The sequence below is a fragment of the Macrobrachium rosenbergii genome, chromosome 25 (genome assembly GCF_040412425.1).
Source record: "Macrobrachium rosenbergii isolate ZJJX-2024 chromosome 25, ASM4041242v1, whole genome shotgun sequence".
Classification (NCBI taxonomy): Eukaryota; Metazoa; Arthropoda; class Malacostraca; order Decapoda; family Palaemonidae; genus Macrobrachium; species Macrobrachium rosenbergii.
In genome coordinates this window covers 45466910-45476909 of record NC_089765.1, presented here as the reverse complement: position 1 = coordinate 45476909, position 10000 = coordinate 45466910, and the positions used below count along the sequence as shown (strand labels likewise).

Here is a 10000-nt window from a genome sequence, read left to right as displayed (position 1 = left end):
TTTATTTGCTTTCGTTACTCTTCCTGCCTAAAGGTAATGAAGAAGAAACCTCCTTCAGAATGTTATTCATTTGCAATACCATATATATGGTTCATCGGATTATGTACAACTGTTTTATTATTTATTTAGACAATTCCTTTTGACAAATCATCAATTATCACGAGTAATAGAAAACTGCAAGTTGATTTATGGGTCCCTGCCTTTAGGTGAGGAACTGATATCCCTTTAACTGCCAGTATATCCGTCGACAGTTAATGTGGGAATTCATTTACAACGCATATTTTGAATATGCTTTTAGCCTATGTGCGTTTTCATAAATATATACAGTATATACACACACACACACACACACACACATATATATATATATATATATATATATATATATATATATATATATATATATATATATATATATATATATATATATATATATATATATGTGTGTGTATATATATATATACATACATATATATGAATCACAGGTTAAGTTAAGTATACCTTAGTTTTACCAGACCACTGAGCTGATTAACAACTCTCCTAGGGCTGGCCCGAAGGATTAGACTTACTTTACGTGGCTAAGAACCAATTGGTTACTTAGCAACGGGACCTACAACTTATTGTGGAATCCGAACCACATTATAGCGAGAAATGAATTTCTATCACCAGAAAGTCTTTAGATTTAGTAAATTTGTGATTGTTAAGTGTTTAGTGAAAGTTTAGTGTGCTTATTGAGTGCTTAGGGATTAGTAAATGTTGGGTGTAGGTCCAAACCGGTTTCGACTTTATTCCAAGTCATTAATTGTTTGGAAATAAAGTCGAAACCAGTCAGAACATACACCCAGTCTCTTTATATATATATATATATATATATATATATATATATATATATATATATATATATATATATATATATATATATATATATATATATATATATATATGATGTTTGTGTATGTGAACTTTATCAACTTCCGAACAAATTTATGGATATAGGCGCATATTTGAAACATAATCACAAGCTAGACGAGGCTAAAGGATCCCCAAAACTCATACCAACAAGTGGCATTTCATCGCCAGCCATCTACCTCTACACGGCCCAATTTCTTCCACTTATCATACCACAGGAGTTCCCTAAGAATCATAAACAACCGACTCACGAAGCGACATTATCATTTGTCGTAAATGTCTCGGTGTAATTAGGCGCAAATTGATATTGGTCTGGTTGATTCTTCTCACAATCATCGCACTCCTGTTTTATGAGAACTGATTCACTTTGGTCGACGTGAATGAATGAACGTTTTAGATAACAAGCATCACCGTGCTTTAGTTAAGGAATGTCTGGGTGTCATTAATATTACTTACACAATCGTAGATGGGATCAGAAGCTTGGTACTAACTTAAGGTCTACAGTCAAAAGGTTACAGATGGTTACGATTTACGATGTTCTGAAATTTAGCCAGTCAAGCCAAGCACTGGGTGGGCATTTCCGGCCATTCAGCGCTAAAGACAGTGAAAAGAGGAAGCTAGGAAGCTGGAGTGGTTGGACAGCAAGATCGAGAGATCAAGAAAATATAACACATGGAGTACCAAGGTCTGAAGGTCCAACTAGGAGATAACTCCACAGTTGTACAAGGAAGTAAAAGTTAGTGAGGTTGGACAGCGAGGCTGGAGAAAGGAAGCGGGAATGGAGGCACAGTAAAATGCTAAAAAGTGGGTGCAGCTAGAGTCCGAAGGGACGCTTCAAAAACTTATAGTAATGCTTATAGTGCACCACGTGAGGTGCACTGACGGCACTAACCGCCCCCCACCCCCCACCGGCCAAGCTGGCTACGAACCTGGCTTTCTCTCGAATGCCTCCTGTTGTGTAAACTAACTATTTCCATTGCTACGTGCTTGCACATGACTTGTCCCTGTGAATACATGGCTTTGCAAGACCCGGTTTCAAACATCCTTTTACCCAAACCGCTGAATGACCTCAGTGAATGTCAGTGAATCTTGAGTTCTGGTACACTTTCAGAGTTGACAGAAACTTTACAGGTGGAACTTTTATTGAAAACTTTTAGACTTTAAAAAAGGAAAGAAAACATTGGGTAAAATATACAATGAAAAGCATTAATAGTTTAAGTATTTGAACAAAGACCACCATGAATAGAAAATTCATTCATATGGAATTATGCATAACTTAGCCCTATAAAATACACGAGTTTCAGTACTAGAGGCGCTGATTATTATTATTTTATTATTGTTATTATTATTTTTGATGAAGACTACGAAGGAATAATTTAACAAATATTTATGTATAATAAATCGGATATGAGCAATAATTTCAGTATTGAAGTGGTTGATGGTTTGACAATCATTTTCAAATATCAGTAATACATGTACACTTATTAAAGATTGATAACATCTATCTCATGAATGATATATTACAAGCACACCTTAATGATTCAGTTCAAGTTTACATTGCCTCACCTTCTGGTGATGCTCTTTTTTGTTTGTTTTTGAATTCCAAAACATTCGTTGCATTAGAAAATACTCATAGTCTTAAAATGGAGAAGCAAATCCGCAGTCATGTAACTATACAAATATATTCAGAAATAAAGTCATACAGGGTGCTTTCGAGGATTTGTATCATTTCCCTTTTTTAAGAGGAGACTCGAACCGATTCTCGAAAGTTCTCTGATATCTTCATTTTTTAATATATTTGTACAGATACATAACTCTGAATTCGTTTCTCCATTCATTATATTAGTGATGCATAAAACGACATCTCAGAGGTACTAGTTACTCATTAAAAAGAACATGAAAAAGTAAATGCCTTACGGAGCTTTTAGTAAAATATTTTTCTAAATTCGTTTAGACACGTTTCACTCTCGTTCTAAATTAGTTCATCACGCCTGCCTCCTTCCTCTGTTCTTCAGGCAATTGTCTACCGTTTCTGTACAGACTAGCTGAGATCAAGAACAGTTGCAGGTCATCCTACTGGTAAACAACTTCTGGAATACTGATGTGACTGGTTTCGAAACCATGGTTTTGATAAGAGTGGTCAGGTAAACTCAGCCTGTCGTCGTTTGTCGTAACGGCCTGTAAGAGTGAAGAATTTCTTGAGTAAGTCATTGCGTATGGTACGTGTTGTCGGTAAATTGACAGTTTTCTCACTTACGACTTTATCTTTCCACTTACGCGAAAGTATGATAGAAGAAAATGTGCTTTGAGTGATAAGTTTGTCTACTTGTCTTTCTACCAACACATCTTTCTTTCTATTTACTAATCGCAAGTCTTTTCATTAGCATCTTACAAACCGATCTTAATCTTACCACTTGTAGTTTTGCAGCGTAACCACTTCTTATCTTCTTAGAATTATAATTATCCTGTTCTTTTCTTCTGCATATCACTCTATCTTCTATTTTTTCATGTATGCTCGTTCATTTATCCGGTTGTCAGTTCCTCTGCCTTTTGGGTTTTGTTTGCATGACTTTCTGTCTAAAAATTTTCATCTTCATTTTACCTCAATGAGCTCTTTTACTTACATAAGAGTTTTTCTAAGAATTCTCACTTGCTGACTCAACATCTGTTTTATTACACATTCTCTCCTCGACAGTGCTCTCTCTCTCTCTCTCTCTCTCTAGTTCTTCGTTGAAGGGGTGGGTAAAGCTTAAGGGTTGGGTAGAGCTTTCGGCTAGCACGCTGTTGGCCCAGCGTTCGACTCTCCCAGCAGCCAATGAAGAATTAGATGAATTTATTTCTGGCGATAGAAATTTATTTCTCGTCATAATGTGGTTCGGATTCCACAATATGCTGTAGGTCCCGTTGCTAGGTAACCAGTTAGTTCTTACCCACTTAAAATGAATCTAATCCTTCGGGCCAGCCCTAGGAGAGCTATTAACCAGCTCAGTGGTCTGGTTAAACTAAGATATACTTTTCTCTCTCTCTCTCTCTCTCTCTCTCTCTCTCTCTCTCTCTCTCTATATATATATATATATATATATATATATATATATATATATATATATATATATATATATATATATATATATATATATATATATATATATATATATATATATATAGCTAGCTAGCTAGCTATCTTTCTGTTTATCTCGCTCTCTCTCTCTCTCTCTCTCTCTCTCTCTCTTTATCTGTTCGTCTATCTAGCTAGCTACCTTTGTATTTATCTGTACCCATTCTCTCTCTCTCTAAGGCATAAACATTTCACTCCCTCAAATATGTCTTGTCATATGAAATACTTTACCTCCAGAAACTTCTTATACTTCTTGACGATGTTCATGACAGAGAAGGGGCATGCAGGGAATCGAGTTGGGCAATGTTCGCCGCTGGCACCAACAATCTCAGCATCTATGTACTCCTGGAGGACCTCGTTCATGCCACGCTTGGGTCTGGGGAATTATGAAAGAGAACTATGCAATTGGAGCTTCAGAATTTCAAGCGAAGATGCAATGCATTACTACCCTCATTCTATTCTCTTTGCATTCTAATACATTTTTGTCTATTTAGTAATTTATTTTTTTCTTTTTTAATATGTGAGATCTCTTCTTTCTTTATTTCCCTTTACCTCCTCTTACTCCTTCCTAATGAACACCAGATTCTTTGGAAGCTTGAATTTCAAGTCAGTGGCCCCTGTGGGCTTGTTCCATATGAATAAGGTTCATCTTCTGAATAATAATAATAATAATAATAATAATAATAATAATAATAATAATAATAATAATAATAATAATAATAATAATAATAATAATGATGATGAATTAAAAAAATCCTCATCCTTATGAATAGTGATCCACATTTCCTGGCTTTGAGAATTTTTCTATACAGACTTTTCCTTTTCCGTTCAGCTCATGCACCCCCTTCCCTTTCACCTCTGCATTCTCCTCAACAAGCTACTTAAGTGGAATTTCAAGTTTGTCATTCTCACGTTTATATGAGAATGGGAGGATAAAGATTAACGTGTCGTCTGTTGAATTATAAAAGATTAATATAAACTTGAACAATTCTCATCGCTCAGATTATTGAACCACACATCCTGGCTTTCAAAATCCTTCTAAATGTCTTTAATCTTTTTTAGCTCATGGACGCCTCCCTCCTCCCTTTCCTTTCATTTTTGCTTTCTTCTCGACAAGCCACTGAGGTAGAATTTCAGTTTATTCAACCTTATGTTTTTATTAGAGACAGAATGATAAAGATTAATGCACCGTTAGACAAAGTGAATCCCTGGAACATTATCTTTGCTTCTAAATAGTCCATTCATGTTGGTTTTCTTAGTTCTTGACCCTTCACTTGTTTCTTCCCTTGAGAAGACACGCAAAGCAGATTTAGATTTTGGCATTTTTGCGATTTCAGGCTGTTTATTTCGTGTTCAATACAGGTAATTCGTGCAGCACTGATTAATTATCTTTTACAAAAATGTAGATTCGTTAATCTACTACTATCTACCTTTCCAGCTTCCACCTCCATTTCTTTCTGCTATATTTTTTCGTCCTTTCCCATTAGTCATTTCCTACCTGGCTGTCCAGCTTCTTCAACTTTTCTTTGCTTCAACTTTCCCGTTGAGAAATGTGACTTTTGGATCCTCTTAAACTAATTTATGATAGATAAAATCAGTACGATGAATATATTCATTCCCATAGGCTACCTACCGTTGTATGGACAATTCCGCCAAAATCCTAGTTCTGTTACTATAATTGCCCTCGAGCAAACCAAACGTATGACTTACATCTAAGTAACCGTGTGTGAAAATCGCTACGGTGTTGGTTATTAAGTTATGATGTCAGCAACAATTTAGCACACGTCATTAGTACCACAAACTGAACAGGAGGGAAGGACAACGATTCTTCACTATTCAGGTGGAAGAAACGTTGGAGCTGCTCAGTGACGGCAGAGAACGATGGAGCCTTGAACAAACTAGAGATCCTTAGTTGTGTAGGAGGCATAGTAATTACTTTGCAGGCAAAGTCGAGCGTGATGTGGGGAAGGGAGCCAGCTGCAGTCTCACTGAGGTCGATAGAACTTCGTTGTAAGAATTGCAATTAAAATTACAAGCGCTGAGGCGCTGCAAAGTGAATTATAAATGTATCCCATAATACTGTGCAAAGAAAACGCCTCCTTGTCATCTTTTTGAAGAAAACGCATGGGCCTCCCTTACAAAAATGTTGTTCTAATACAAATATATCTGTAATGAGATTGTGCAGGCAAGCTGCAACAGTAATTAAGATCATTGAAGAAAACTGCAAGTAGCATTCAATAGCCACAGAGGTCAGAGAAAATTAGAGGTCGGGGTTCTGGGATAAAATCAATTCGTGTGGTTCCGATGCCCGATATGCAAACTCAACTGGGGGACACCACAGTCTTATACCTACTGTATGTCAAAAGTTGTAAAACTCATACAATGACACAGAAGAAGGCTTCTTGTCCTCGCTAATTTCTATTTTTATTTAATTTAACTTTCCTTATTTTATTCTTTGTTTATTTGACACCGAAAGCATTTGGTATCCACTGTTTCTTGTTTCATATGGCTTTTATTTTCATGAACATTTTATAATTACTTAGTGTCCAAGGATATTGCACTTTCCTGTAAGCAATACTTAAAACAATTCTTGATGAACAAATCATTCATAATGTACACCCTATTTCTCATTCCCTCGTCCATTCCCACCTGAAAAAGAAAGTGTTACCTATTTACGTAAATTGTTACACTTTCTGTAATGTGTGTCTTTATTTACTCTCTAGCTCACACGTCGGTAAGTTGAACCCTTCCCTTGCGCCGTTTACTGTTACTAAAGTAGTGCAAATGTAGCTTTCACAATCACAAATCAAACCCACCCTGCGTTTTAAATTGCCCCAGTCAAACGCATTACATTACAGCCTCTTTTCTGGTAGATAAAGCACAAAAGAGTTCATTCTGTTATAGAGTGCTAAGAAAAAGCACCAGTTCTTACTCTTATATATATTTAAACTAATTGGGTTTGTATTTAATTTATGCATGATTTGACCTATTTATATATTTAGTTATACATCCTTGCAGGAGCCACAGTGTCCCAAAACTGAGTGTCTTAATTTATCTTGCCACTGGAAGAGGTGGCTCCACCTAAAAGGAGACTGGGTAGCCCACGAAAACTTCCTATCTCCATAGATCATGCTAAGATATGAACTCCAAAGGCTTCATCCCCTGGGGGAGGGTAGTACCGTCAGTGCACTGTCACGGGAGAATTCTTCCCCCACCAAGACATTAAGATATATGAGATACGAGAGAATAATAATACTACTATCTAGATGCACTGCTGTCAGTCTTCTTGCCTGGAGACAGGGGTCGGAGAATGGTACTGTGTCATAGTTGACACGGTGGGTATGAAGACTACTGACGTTTACGCTGCCTGGGAATTAGGGTAGGCCTGCCCTACCTGCTATTACATGATATTCCTTGGGTGTACGGGTCTTATTACTGATGAGGCCAGGTGATGTCTTCCCACTGGGAGGCAATTGAAGTGCTGATTTCCATTTTTAGTGGTAAGGTACGATGGTATTGAAGAAAATCCCTGGTACTCAGTTCGTTTCTTTATTACTCATTACATCGTGCCAAATTTCTCCGAGGTCTAGTCTCCCGGACTTGGTTAATTTACATAGTCTTCAGAACTCCTGGACTAGATCCAATTTACATATTCTTCAGGACTCCTGAACTAGGTCCCTGGAAATATTCCTTTTATTTAATTTTATTTCAAGAAAACAATACAAGTGAGTAGTTTAAAACAACAAAAATAACTCTCTATATTGAGAGATCTCAAAAAAATATATGAACTACATACTATGGGAATTGCTTTTCCTTCACAACAGGATAAGTATAAAAAATGGAGCAGCCCTGGAATCAATTAATTTACAGTAAGGTGTAAATCATTTGATACCCTACTCCACACAGTACTAAATGTTTTGTACACAATATATGTCAACGGATAAGACTACCTGAAAGATTTCTGAGAAACACTTAAACTAAAACGAGGTAAAACTAGGCTAAGGTGCCTTTTAACAGGATATAGTCTAGGCTAGGCCTCTTCAGAAATCGTTAAGAATAGCCTATGCAAAGTTTACATGGCTGATTTTTACTAGGTTACAATAGGCCACAAGTTAGGTTAGTTTAATGAGGGTATAGGCTAAGTCCTATGTAATTAAGTTTTCATGAACTTTTATATATATATAGCCTAAGCTATTTGTAACAAAAATTGTCATAATTCCTCATTCAAACGGAATTAGTCTAGGGTAGGCCTTCTTAAATTACTGTATAGCCTAGTCTAAAATCGTAATTGGCAGTGGAAACTTCCATGAGGGAGGTAGGGGTAAACCCAAGATACCCTGTCGGACGGCCATTTTGTGGCACCCTTTTGGCACTGGTATCTACAAAAACCTTACATAAACAAAATACTTACAACTATCTTTTTCTAACGTTCTACAACCCTATCAAACGCTAAGTTACAACTCAAACTAACACAGCAAAATATCATGACAACTAATGAATGTGAAGAATATTTCACGACTACGAAAATTTTCACATTAAGGTGTTGCAATCACGTTTGACTGGGCATGCAACAACACCACTTTAATCTTCGTCTGCTGCTGTTCTTTCATGATACTGATCTGTTCCAACTAATGAAATAACGGTAATATTATGACTTTAAAAGCTTACCTTGCAAGGGATAGATAATAACTTGTATTAATAATTTGGTAAAATAGCCAAAATGAAGGGTGGACCGCTTGCCGTCCTTTACACACCAACAGCGTTCTCGTCCCTTACACGTTTCTTTAGTGTTACCAATATGCAGACGAATGATTCAGGACAGCGCTCCCACATTCAGAGCGAAAGAAAAACAAAACAAGGGACTGGCTACACTTCTATGCATTCGATGTCCACAACGAAAACGAAAACATTTTACAGTCCCAATCACTCTCACAACAGCAGTATAAAGATATTAGAGGAGGATGATGAATCAATTCCTAAACAAATCAATAATATTTAAAGGAATAATTTTCCCATTACAGCACCTCATACGGGGCACTGCAGGCATTACTTAAGGTTCTTTGCAGCGTACCTTCTGGCCCTATCTGCAACTCTTTCTTCTATCTTACTTTCCACCCTCCCCTTTCATAACAACTGTTTCATAGTGCAATTGGGAGTTTTTTTTTTTTTCCTATTACATCTTTAAACCTTCTTTACTCTCAGTTTCCCTTTCAACGCTAAATGCCCTCATAGGCCATAGTGCTTGGAATTTGGCCTAGATTTTATAATCCAATTCCTATTCCAAAGGTTTCAGAATGATGGTCGTTAGTCTGAAAGTGAGACAATAACAACCATTAGATGTTGCTAAGGTAACTACTTGGTACACACATCACGAGATGGCAGTGTGAACCATTGTACTCACGTGAACAAAACAGTGATGATTTCTCCGATCACCGTGAAGTCCGCTATGGGATTGCTCGTCAGCTCACAGATGAGTCGCAGAAGGCACTCCCGCCCGTTGACGCCCACCGCGTCCATCGAATCCTCGACTGAGCGGAAGACGTTGAGCTGGTCTAGACCTATGTTAGGTGGACTAGGGAAAAAAAGTTATATAAAAAACAATAATACCATCACTGATTAAAATGATTTTGATGGTAATGATGTTTAGAGGACTAAATTTAGAAAAGGAGAGTAAATTTTTAATAAAAACAATAAGAGCGTTGATAAAAATGGTAATGAAGTTGATAATAATGAGGATGTGGAACATATGAAGAATAGTGACAATAATATCACTGATGAAAATTATTGTGAGTTTAATGTACTGATTAAGAACCAGGGGACTTTAGAAAGAACACATAAAGTGATATTCAAATTTTCAAACTAAATGATAATTATGTTAATATAACTATAAAAAACAGATGGCTCCTATTATTAGCATTAACATTATTGATGAAAATAGTTATGATGATAATGATAATGTCAGGACACCTTGATACA

General features: G+C 36.5%; 1 long non-coding RNA gene across 1 annotated transcript; it reads right to left on the bottom strand.

Annotated features, from left to right (window-relative positions):
* Nucleotides 1-1329: 1329 nt before the first annotated feature.
* On the bottom strand, nucleotides 1330-9664 carry LOC136852152 (uncharacterized). Its single transcript, XR_010857088.1, has 3 exons — nucleotides 9426-9664; nucleotides 4256-4400; nucleotides 1330-3087 (listed from the first exon to the last, which is right to left on the bottom strand). It is a non-coding gene; the product is annotated as an uncharacterized lncRNA (long non-coding RNA).
* Nucleotides 9665-10000: the final 336 nt, after the last annotated feature.